General features: G+C 51.5%; 1 protein-coding gene across 2 annotated transcripts in view; it reads right to left on the bottom strand.

Annotated features, from left to right (window-relative positions):
* Positions 1-12,342, bottom strand: part of LOC309326706 (polyamine-transporting ATPase 13A3-like) — a 62,372-nt gene that overhangs the window by 49,502 nt on the left and 528 nt on the right. Inside the window, exon 1 of one of the 2 annotated variants that reach the window (XM_081835607.1) lies at positions 1,576-1,747. The exons of the other annotated variant lie outside the window; for it this stretch is intronic. The gene's annotated coding sequence lies outside the window, so the exon portion shown is untranslated. Of the gene's footprint in view, positions 1-1,575; positions 1,748-12,342 lie in introns of those variants that run through there. 2 annotated transcript variants of the gene reach the window in all.

Genomic DNA, 12,342 nt, shown 5'->3' with positions numbered 1-12,342 from the left:
CTTATCCCCCCAACCAGGCGCCCTCCAGATGTTCCGGAAAGCTCTGCCAGCTGGGAGATGGAGCCACCAAACAATTAAACCCCTGTGTTGCAAACAAATACCAGTAATATCCAAAGGCAATAAGTACAACAATGCGATGTCCAATATAAACTTTATATAATCTATACCGAGCATTGAACAATAGGAAATATGCACTCTCTGCAAAACCAAATAAACAGAAATCTTCTGTATCTCTGAAAGTCACAAAATATGCACTCTTGATGGATTCTCTTGAAAACCTAGAACCAAATAAACATAAGTCTTATAGGTCTCTGAAAGTCTTTGTGGGCTATGAAAGTCTCTGAGAGAAGCAATGGGTCAGAGTCTTATCTGGTGAAAACAAGCTGTAAAGCTTTGTTTTATAACGACCAACGCTGCCGAAGTGGTCCGCAAACAGTGATTTTGGATATAGCCACTGTTTCGCGGAATTCTTCTTCAGCACAGCCGAAGGATACAGAAATGCTTCATAAACTGCAATTGAATTATTGAAACGACGACCTGCATATACACTGTAACTTACAATAACTAAAATTATTATAAACTATAAAGTAAAGGGACCCCTGACCATTAGGTCCAGTCGTGGCCGACTCTAGGGTTGCGGTGCTCATCTCACTTTATTGGCCAAGGGAGCCGGTGTAGTTTCCAGGTCATGTGGCCAGCAGGACTAAGCCGCTTCTGGCGAACCAGAGCAGCACACGGAAACACCGTTTACCGTTCCGCCGGAGCGGTACCTATTTATCTACTTGCACTTTGTGCTTTTGAACTGCTATGTTGGCAGGAGCAGGGACTGAGCAACGGGAGCTCACCCCGTTGCGGGGATTTGAACCGCCGACCTTCTGATCGGCAAATCCTAGGCTCTGTGGTTTAACCCACAGCGCCACCCGCGTCCCTCAATTATAAACTATACGAATGAACTATAATGTCAATTCAATATGAAATAAAACCAAAAGTACATACCCCATCTATATGGAAGATTTCTGTTTATTTGGTTTTGCAGAGAGTGCGTATTTCATATTGTTCAATGTTCTGTATAGATTATATAATGAGTTTATATTGACATCGCATTGTTGTAGCAGGGAGATGGAGCCCAGAGCATCTTCAGGGGGTGCTTTGCTCGCCCTCTCCCAAGTTCAACCCCTCGCAACAGTTCAATTCCTGCAATGAAAGGGGGTTGGACTAGATGACCCCGTGGGGTCCCCTCCAGCTCTGTGATTCTGTGGACAGAGACCCATGTTCCACATTATTTATTACACTCACGTCCCACATTTTCCCCTCCAAGGGGGGCCACTGTGGTCCTCTGCTCCCCGTTTCATCTCCCACAACAATCCTGCGAGGTTGGCTAGGCAGAGAGAAGGCAGGGACCGCCCCCCAGGTAAACCAGTGACTTTCAGGGCTGAGTAGGGGGCATTCAAATCCTTCCCACCCAGGTCCTAACCCGACGCTCTAGCCATTGCACCACGCTGCCTCTCCCTGCCCTGACATTCTCTGCTTTTCTCTCTCTCTCTCTCTCTCACACACACACACCTGTGCATGCACCTGGCAACGCTACTCCGTCCCTGGCCAGGTGAGTGCCAAAGGATTTCATGCACAGGGTTTGGGGGAAGGAGATATAAACACCGACATTTCCAGATTGGCAGGTTTAACCAACGGCTGGTTTGCTTTGGCAGAGGAAGCCCGTGATCCAGTTTCGAGCTTCCTGGTGTTGCGGGGAGAAGGTATGTGTTCAAGAGCACCTATGGGTGGGGGTGGGGGGGGAAGGGCAGCAGCTCAGGTATCCCGGCTCCCAGCCTCTCCCTATCTGGCCTTTTCCAAACTCCTCACACCTGACGGCTCCTTTTATCCCACGAGGGGAATGTGCGAAAGAGGTTCCCCTCTGTCTTCTTAAAAGAACAAACCTGCTAGATCAGGCCATAGCTCACCTAACCCAAACACAATTTGCCCAGTCCTCTTTTATAGCCACCTAAGTTGGTGGCCACCCCTGTGGCAGGGAGTTCCACAGGTTAACACTCTCCTCTTCTTCTTTCTTCCCTAGAGGGGATTGCTCTGATCTCTCATTTTCCCATGGGTGGGTAGCAGGGATCTTCGCTCCTGATAAAGGAATCCCGCTCCCATTGAAGCCCATTCATTTGAACTAAACATTAGGAAGAGCTTGTGAGAATGGTTTGGCAGCAGAGGGAACACTCCACCTCAAAAGGTGGCGGGCCCTTGAAGGTCCCGTGTGACTCTACAGCTCTGTGGTTCTACTTTTCCTTTGTGGGGTGGGGATGCTCAGTGGGTAGAGCACGGGACTTTTAATCTCAAGGCCGTGGGTTCGAGCCCTGCGCTGGGCAAAAGATTCCTGCATTGCAAGGGGTTGGACTACAGGACCCATGGGGTGCCCCTACCAACTCTCCAATTCTATAATAATAACTATTATTATTATTATTATTATTATTATTATTATTACCACGCCCATCTGGCTGAGTTTCCCCGGCCACCCTGGGCAGCTTCCAATAGTGTTAAAAACAATATAGAATTAAATATTAAAAACTTCCCTAAACAGGGCTACCTTCAGATGTCTTTTAAAGATAAGACAGCTGCTTATTTCCTTCACATCTGACGGGAGGGTGTTCCACAGGGCGGGCGCCACTACCGAGAAGGCCCTCTGCCTGGTTCCCTGTAACTTGGCTTCTCGCAATGAGGGAACCGCCAGAAGGCCCTTGGAGCTGGACCTCAGTGTCCGGGCAGAACGATGGGGGTGGAGACGCTCCTTCAGATATACTGGACTGAGGCCATTTAGGGCTTTCAAGGTCAGCACCAACACTTTGAATTGTGCTCGGAAACGTACTGGGAGCCAATGTAGGTCTTTCAAGACCGGTGTTATATGGTCTCAGCGGCCACTTCCAGTCACCAGTCTAGCGGCCGCATTCTGGATTAATTGCAGTTTCCGAGTCACCTTCAAAGGTAGCCCCACGTAGAGCGCATTGCAGTAGTCCAAGCAAGAGATAACCAGAGCATGCACCACTCTGGCCAGACAGTCTGTGGGCAGGTATGGTCTCATCCTGCGCACCAGATGGAGCTGGTAGACAGCTGCCCTGGACACAGAACTGACCTGCGCCTCCATGGACAGCAGTGAGTCCAGAATGACTCCCAGGCTGCCCACCTGGTCCTTCGGGGGCACAGTTGCCCCATTCAGGACCAGGGAGTCCCCCACACCTGCCCGCCTCCCGTCCCCCCAAAACAGGACTTCTTTCTTGTCGGGATTCAACCTCAATCTGTCAGCCGCCAATTCTCTGCTCTCGCAGCCCTGTTTCCCAGTCAGGGCAGGCACAGAAAAGGAAGTGTTCCCCTCCCACCCCTCGAGAGGAACGGCTCTTCCACAGAACCGCTCCTGGGAGTGGCGAGGAGACAGGAGTTTTGATTTCGCGAGCGGCTTTTATCGCTCATCTGCAGCGCAACGGCTTTCCCTCGGGGGGCACAGATCCGGCAGTTGGGCTTGGGCTGGGCGCCGGGAGCCCATCTGCACCGCTCTGGGGGCTGAGCTCACCCCCCCCTTCTGTTCTGCTGCCAGGACACCTGGGTTCTCCGGGCAGGTCTGAGTGGGCTACAAGGCAGCCGAGGGTGCACCAAGAAGCCAGGCAGGTTAAGACAAGATGTGCCGCAGCCCAAGTTGTGCCACCGGAGACTCCAGCCTCTCCCCTGACAGCCCTTTGCAGGAGGAACTAGCAAGAGAGTCCGGGGGAGACTCTGAATAGTAAGCTCCCTTATACTGACACAGACCACTGGTCCACGTAGTTCAGTGCTGACTACTCTGGCTGGCAGCAGTGGCTCTGGACAGTTGTCCTTGGTGAAGACTTGACGTTTTCCTCCGCCCCAAAAAAGTTTTTGATTTGAGTTCCTACTGAAATGAGGCTGCATTTTAATGTTGTATTTTAATCTTGTTTTTAAGTTCATAGAATCATAGAATCCTAGAGTTGGAAGAGACCACCATGGCCATCGAGTCCAACCCCCTGCCAAGCAGGAAACACCATCAGAGCACTCCTGACATATGCTTGTCAAGCCTCTGCTTAAAGACCTCCAAAGAAGGAGACTCCACCACACTCCTGGGCAGCAAATTCCACTGTCGAACAGCTCTTACTGTCAGGAAGTTCTTCCTAATGTTCAGGTGGAATCTTCTTTCTTGTAGTTTGGATCCATTGCTCCGTGTCCGCTTCTCTGGAGCAGCAGAAAACAACCTTTCTCCCTCCTCTATGTGACATCCTTTTATATATTTGAACATGGCTATCCTATCACCCCTTAACCTCCTCTTCTCCAGGCTAAACATGCCCAGCTCCCTTAGCCGTTCCTCATAAGGCATCGTTTCCAGGCCTTTGACCATTTTGGTTGCCCTCCTCTGGACCCGTTCCAGTTGGTCCGTGTCCTTCTTGAACTGTGGTGCCCAGAACTGGACACAGTACTCCAGGTGGGGTCTGACCAGAGCAGAATACAGTGGCACTATTACTTCCCTTGATCTAGATGCTATACTCCTATACTCCTGTATTTCAGTCAATTGTTTTAGAGTGGTGTTAGCCGCCCTGAGCCCGGCATTGGCTGGGGAGCGTGGGGTGTAAATAAAATTTAATAATAATAATAATAATAATAGGCCTCCCACAGCTACACCACAAAACACACAGGGGTAGCCAGAGAGCCAACTCTAACCTACAAGAAAGGAGGTTCTGGCCAAACTTCAGGAAGAACTTTCTGACAGCAAGAGCTGTTCAACAACGGACTCTGCTTCCTTGGAGGTTTTTAAGCAGAGGCTGGATGGCCTGCCGGTCAGGGATTCTTAAGCCGAGACTCCTGAATCACCGGGGGTTGGGATGGATGACCGCCAGGGTCCCTTCCACCCCTACAATTCTATGATTCTAGGAGTTTTCAGAAGCAGGCAAGTGGGCATGACTTTACATGACCGGTTCCCCTTAGGAAACACCCAGAGCTTGACAGGGAGCCTGCAAACGGATGTGGTGATGAAGAATGTGAGAAGAGTCAGGTCCAGCATCCGACCAGGTGTCCATTATGGGAAACCCACAAGCAGGACCCTGGCCTTCTCCTCTGGCAACTGGCATTCGGAAGCATTGTAGAGGCAGAACACAGCTATCCTGGCTAGGAACCATCAACAGCCCACCATGAAATTATCCAATCCTCTTCTAAACCCATCCAGGTTGGTGGTTGCCATTGCCTTCTGTGGCAGGGAGTTCCACAGTTTAACGATGTGCTGCTTTCTGTTATCTGTTCAGAATCTTCCAACATTCAGCGTTCAAATTCTGGTCTTATGAGAGGGGGAGAGAAAACAACAACCCTCTATCCACTGGAGGGGTCCCCAAACTAAGGCCTGCAGGCCGGATAAGGCCCAAGGGACTCATTTATCCCGCCCGCGGCCACCGCCCACTCTTACCAGCGCAGCGCGGCGCAGCTGCCCACTTCCAGGTCGGAGAAGCACTGGAAATCGCTTGTGCGCATGCGCAAGCATTATTTGCGCATGTGCATTATTTCCAGTGCACATCCAGGTTGGAGGAGGCCCGTGCACATGCGCACAAGCGATTTCCGGTGCTCCTCCGACCCGGAGGTGTGCTGGATCGGTGCTGGAGACACCGGCCCGAGGCGCGGTAGGTTTGCTGACCCCTGATCCACTTTCTCCATGCTGTGCAGTTTTGCAAACTTCTATTGTGAAATCCAAGCGACCACGCTCGTGGCACTAGGGAGCAGGCTCTGTGCAAGGAAGCCTAGCGAGGTTTAAACACGGGAAACACACCTGTTCCAAGAGGGAACGGCAACAGGCAGGGGGCTGAGAGCATCCTTCCGACAGGTAAGGGTGCGGCCTCTGCAGGGCAGACAGCTGTGCAGTCAAGCCCTCGGGGTTTTGCCAAGCAAGCGAGATTCCATTTGTGGAGGCTCAGCACAGGCCTGATGAAAACCCAGCGTATCTCTTGGTTTGAACCCAGGAAGCGGATTTACTGTCTGCCTAGCTGAGACATCACCTTGCCAGCAAAGGTCCATATAGTTAAAGCTCTGGTTTTCCCAGTAGCGATGTATGGAAGTGAGAGCTGGACCATAAAGAAGGCTGGTTGCCAAAGAATGGATGCTTTTGAATTCTGGTGCTGGAGGAGACTCTTGAGAGTCCCATGGACTGCAAGAAGATCAAACCTATCCGTTCTGAAGGAAATCAGCCCGGAGTGCTCACTGGAAGGACGGATCCTGAAGCTGAGGCTCCAGTACTTTGGCCACCTCATGAGAAGAGAAGACTCCCTGGAAAAGACCCTGATGCTGGGAAACATGGAGGGCACAAGGAGAAGGGGATGACAGAGGACGAGATGGTGGGATAGTGTTCTTGAAGCGACCAGCATGAGTTTGACCAAACTGCGGGAGGCAGTGGAAGACAGGAGGGCCTGGCGTGCTCTGGTCCAGGGGGTCACAAAGAGGCGGACACAACTAAACGACTAAACAACAACAAAAGCTAAGTATTGCCAACAGGGCTTTAGGTTCTTCCCAGTTCTATCCAAACATGTCTGTGAACTTCAGGAAGAACTTTCTGACAGTGGAACGGAAAGCAGGAGGATTTTTATCCCTAGTTTTTTAAGCAGAGGTTGGACGGCCTTTGATCAAGGATGATTTGAGTTGCAATTCGCGCATTGCAGTCAGCGTTCAAAATTCCCTGGGCGCCAGGCAGGTTTTGCTACCAGAGCAAAAGATGAGCGTCTTGTTTTCTGCGCAGCCGTTGAGAATCACGGACCCCTTGCTGGGCATCTCAGTCCTCCACCATCATCACATCGAGGAAAATGAGGACTGGGCTGGGTGCAGATCAACGCGACTGTGCTGAAGCCATTCCACTCAAAGGGAATCCACAGACCACAGTTTAGGAACCTCTGCCTTAGCCCATAGTTCAAAACCATTTCCATGGTGTGTGTTTCTCCTTCTTGCATGCGGGGACAAGCAGATTGTTTTAAGAGACAGTCAAGCAATGTTGCTGAGGTCATAGAATCAGAGGACTTTGGCTCTGGAAGGGACCTCGAGGGTCATCCAGCCCAACCCCCTGGCGAACAGACATCCCGTTGTGGTTTGAGGTGCCATTTGGTGGTTAGCTTATATACCTAAGTTACAATGGCTCCCAGTCCATTTCCAAGCACAATTCAAAGTGTTGGTGCTGTCCTTGAAAGTCGTAAACGGCCTCAAAGGCCCAGTAGACCTGAAGGAGCGTCTCCACCCCCATCGTTCTGCCTGGACACTGAGGTCCAGCTCCGAGGGCCTTCTGGCGGTTCCCTCCCTGCGAGAAGCCAAGTTACAGGGAACCAGGCAGAGGGCCTTCTCAGTGGTGGCTCCCGCCCTGTGGAACGCCCTCCTACCAGGTGTCAAAGAGAACAACAACTACCAGATTTTTAGAAGACATCTGAAGGCAGCCCTGTTCAGGGAAGCTTTTAACGTTTAACAGACCACTGTATTTTAATGCTTTGTTGGAAGCCGCCCAGGGTGGCTGGGGAGACCCAGCCAGGTGGGCGGGGTATAAATAAATAAATAATTATTACGCTATCCACAAGGGGGTTGGACTAGATAACTTGTGGTGCCCCCTTCCCCACACCTGCTTGACGTGTTCTGCCTTGACTTGAGGGCAGGCCGCTCGGGCCTTGGCAACAGCCCCCTTTTCTCAGAGGTGTTCAGACCTCTCACACTGTTCAGGAAGTGGAAATTCACAGCTGCCTTCCCTACCCACGGGGAGAGGCAGCGCCTCTGGAGCTAAGCCTCAAACTAAGCCTCTCTGATGAGCCAGGAGCTCAGAACAAACAGCACAACTTCCTTTTTGGCCCTCGATTTGTGCCACACTTATCAGCTGCCTGGGAACGAAGATCCAGGTAGAGGCTCCACACCTTGCCAAACGCCTGCTCGCAGCTGCAGCGGAGATGATTCTCCCCGCCTCTCACCGGTTTGCACCACGTGAACCACGCCATCGGCAAGGGGGTGCCACGAGAGCTCCACTCCGAGGGGGTCCCACCCAGAACATCCCCAGTTCTGCTGCTCCAAGCCTCCTTGGTCCCTCTGCCTCCCTCGTGTGCCGCGGCAGCCTAACACACCCTTGTATTTAAGCACTAGCCTGGTAGCCACTGATGGTAAGGAGTAGCAGGTGGGCAAGAAAGCAGCCTAGCGCAAGGGGGGGGGCGAGCGCAGCGCTCCTTCCTTCCTCTGCTCCCAGCTCAGGAATGCAGCAGGATTCTGCAGCGGTTGGGATGGCGGAGCCATTTGCCCTCCTAAAAACATCAGAGAAGAGCCCCGTTGGATCATGGCAACGGCCCACCTGGGAGAGCACCCTGTTTTCACAGTGGCCAGATGCCACAAGAAGGATTTGAATGCAAGTAGTAGCCCTCAATTGCCCCCTCACCCTCCATGAATTTGTCAAATCCTCTCTTTTAAAGCCAAAATAATAATAATATTTTATTTATATCCCGCCCTCCCCAGCCAAAGCTGGGCTCAGAGCGGCCAACAACAATAAAACCAACACAGTTCACATAAAATCACAACCAATCAATTGAAATGCATTCTAAAATCCTGTGGGAGGGAGTTCCATAGTTTAACCATTTGCTGGTCTTCGGTCCGACGCAAATGCTGAAAAGTCTGAGGTCTGGGCTGCTGGAAAAAGCCGCATTCCCTCATATGAACCTGCCCAGGTATTGATACTTTGGGGGGGGGGGTGTTCTCTCAGGCCAACCCCCCTCTCAGGCCCGCTTGGTGTGGATGCGAGAGAGGGCCTTCTCGATGGCGACTTCTCCAGATGACTTTGGAACTCGCTTTCTGAAGAAGTCAGACCGGCTTCGTCGGCAGGTGAAAACCCTTCTTATTCCAAGTAGCTTTGAGGAACTAAATGCTTTCAACGCCGTGCTGAGTTTATTGTAATTACCTATATGTTCCAAATAGGTATTTTATATTTATAAACAGTTTTAATTCTATTAGCGCTTAATCGCTTTTTAATGACTCCCCCGCCCACAGCAATATTTTTAGCTGTTCCTATTTTTATCTGTAAGCCACATACATACGCAATATTTATATTGTATATAAATATACAATAACAGCAAGTCTTGCTCCGAAGCTCTCCAAACACTGCACAATGCACAGGACTGTGCCTACCATGTGACGGCAAAGGTTGCGAATAAGGCTCATTTTGCTGGTTGAACTGCACCTTCTAGTAGCCAGCGAGCAGAGTTATTTCAGACAGTCCAGAGATCACCAACTCCCACAGCGGGGTGGAGATCTCCGAAGCGCTTGAGAACCGGCTGTGACAAACTGGCTGCACATTTTGAGGATGAAGCCGCTCAGTTTCAGAGCGACCTTGACTCTGAATTTATTCCATTTCCGTTTGATGTGCCCAGCGCTTCAGTAGGTGATGTGCTGCGCGGGTTTTTCTCAGCTCACGCAATCAGCTGAGGCCGCAATACTTCCGAATGTTGGCCCTCAGGGCTTATTAAATCTGGCGGAAGGAGCCTGGTGCCATGAAACAGGCAGTGGTTCAGCCTCTCCTAAAGGGCCTTCTTGGTGGTGGCGCCCGCCCTGTGGAACGCCCTCCAACAAAATATTAAAATACAGTAATGCATCAAACATTAAAAGCTTCCCTTAAAAGGGCTGCCTTCAGATGTCTTCTAAAAGTCTGATAGTTGTTGTTCTCTTTGACATCTGGTGGGAGGGCATTCCACAAGGCGGGCGCCACCACCGAGAAGGCCCTCTGCCTGGTTCCCTGTAACTTGGCTTCTCGCAGGGAGGGAACCACCAGAAGGCCCTCGGAGCTGGACCTCAGTGTCCGGGATGGACGATGGGGGTGGAGACGCCCCTTCAGATATACTGGACCGAGGCCGTTTAGGGCTTGAAAGGTCAGAACCAACACTTTGAATTGTGCTTGGAAACGTACTGGGAGCCAATGGAGGTCTTTCAAGACCGGTGTTATATGGTCTCAGCGGCCACTCCCAGTCCCCAGTCTAGCTGCCGCATTCTGCATTAGTTGTAGTTTCCGGGTCACCTTCAAAGGTAGCCCCACGTAGAGCGCATTGCATTAGTCCAAGCGGGAGATAACCAGAGCATGAACCACTCTGGCCAGACAGTCCGTGGGTAGGGAGGGTCTCATCCTGCATACCAGATGGAGCTGGCAGACAGCTGCCCTGGACACAGAACTGACCTGCGCCTCCATGGACAGCTGTGAGTCCAAAATGACTCCCAGGCTGCGCATCTGGTCCTTCGGGGCCACAGTGACCCCATTCAGGACCAGGGAGTCCTCCACACCAGCCCGCCCCCTGTCCCCCAAAAACAGTACTTCTGTCTTGTCAGGATTCAACCGCCATCCATCCTCCAACCACCTCCAGACACTCACACAGGACCTTCACCGCCTTCACAGGCACAGCTGCATGCTGAAAACACCCATTTCTATTTCTCAATAACACATTAATCACGAGGCCGTGCAGACCCTGGATGCAGCGGTGCAAGAGGCAAGGAAAAATTTGCTGAGCTTGACTCCTGGCCAGATGGAGGCACCGTGGGCGAGCGTCCGAGAAATTGGCCAATTTCCTTCCCCGGCCGCACTCACACTGGGGGAGCAGGCATGCAGCCTAGGATCTGCTTCAAGACCCAGCTCAGCCACTGGAGGCCTAGGCAGTCCCGGTAACCCCTCCCCGCTGCGACTGGTGCAACATGCACGGCCGTTCCTGGACCACACTAGTTCAGTGACTTCAGGGCTGGATTACTGCAACGCGTTCTACATGGGGCTGCGCTCTGCACAATCTAGAAGCTGCAGCTAGCACAGAATGTTGTTGTTGTTGAGTCGTTTAGTTGTGTCCAACTCTTCATGACCCCCTGGACCAGAGCACTCCAGGCCCTCCTGTCTTCCACTGCCTCCCGCAGTTTGGTCAAACTCATGCTGGGAGCTTCAAGAACACTGTCCCACCATCTCGTCCTCCGTCGTCCCCTTCTCCTTGCGCCCTCCATCTTTCCCAACATCAGGGTCTTTTCCAGGGAGTCTTCTCTTCTCATGAGGGGGCCAAAGTCTTGCAGCCTCAGCTTCAGGATCTGTCCTTCCAGTGAGCACTCCGGGCTGATTTCCTTCCGAATGGAGAGGTTTGATCTTCTTGCAGTCTGTGGGACTCTCAAGAGTCTCCTCCAGCACCAGAATTCAAAAGCATCCATTCTTTGGCAACCAGCCTTCTTGATGGTCCAGCTCTCACTTCCATACATCGCTACTGGGAAAACCAGAGCTTTAACTATACGGACCTTTGTTGGCAAGGTGATGTCTCTGCTTTTTATTGCTGCAGCATAATTGCTGACGGGAGTGAGGCCTTGTCAGCAGCTGTGCTCCGAGACCTGCGCTGGTTTCTGGTTTGCTCCGGGGCCAAGTTCGAGGTGTTGCTATTGGCATATAAAGCCCTTTGACAACATGGGACCTGTTTACCTGCAAGGTTGCCTGACCCCACATGCGCCCGCTTGACCGTTTCGATCAGCACCTACAGTTTGGAACTCCCTGCCTAGAGATATCTGGAAATGCACCTTCACCGTATTATCTTTTGGCACGTGCCTAAAGCGTTTTCTGCCTAGGCAAGCGTTTCATCTCTTTTTTAACTACTGTTGACTTTTGAACGTTGCTACGTGCCTGCTTTTGACTTGTTCTTTTAACGAGCATGTTATTTCTTTATATTATCGTACTACCTCACTTCTAGTGTAGAGGATGACATTGTGTAAAGTTCAGTTGTTTGTGTAAAGTGATAGTTGTGATAAGAAAAGTCGCACCTTGTGAAATTCCTTACGAGCTTTTCTTATGGCCAGGTAATAAAGCAGAGACATCACCTTGCCAACAAAGATCCGTACAGTTAAAGCCATGGTTTTCCCAGTAGTGATGTCTGGAAGTGAGAGCTGGACCATCAAGAAGGCTGATCGCCGAAGAATAGATGCTTTTGAATTCTGGTGCTGGAGGAGACTCTTGAGAGTCCCATGGACTGCAAGAAGATCAAACCTCTCCATTCGGAAGGAAATCAGCCCTGAGTGCTCACTGGAAGGAGAGATCCTGAAGCTGGGGCTCCAATACTTTGGCCACCTCCTGAGAAGAGAAGACTCCCTGGAAAAGACCCTGATGTTGGGAAAGATGGAGGGCGCAAGGAGAAGGGGACGACGGAGGACGAGATGGTGGGACAGTGTTCTCGAAGCTACCAGCATGAGTCTGACCAAACTGTGGGAGGCAGACAGGAGGGCCTGGCGTGCTCTGGTCCAGGGGGTCACGAAGAGGCGGACACGACTAAACAACAACAAATAAAGGAACGGCACCCCAAA

Source organism: Podarcis erhardii (assembly GCF_964252035.2).
Source record: "Podarcis erhardii genome assembly, chromosome: 13".
Taxonomy (NCBI): Eukaryota; Metazoa; Chordata; class Lepidosauria; order Squamata; family Lacertidae; genus Podarcis; species Podarcis erhardii.
The sequence above is the reverse complement of the archived record's forward strand: the minus strand, read 5'-3'. Positions and strand labels throughout refer to the sequence as shown.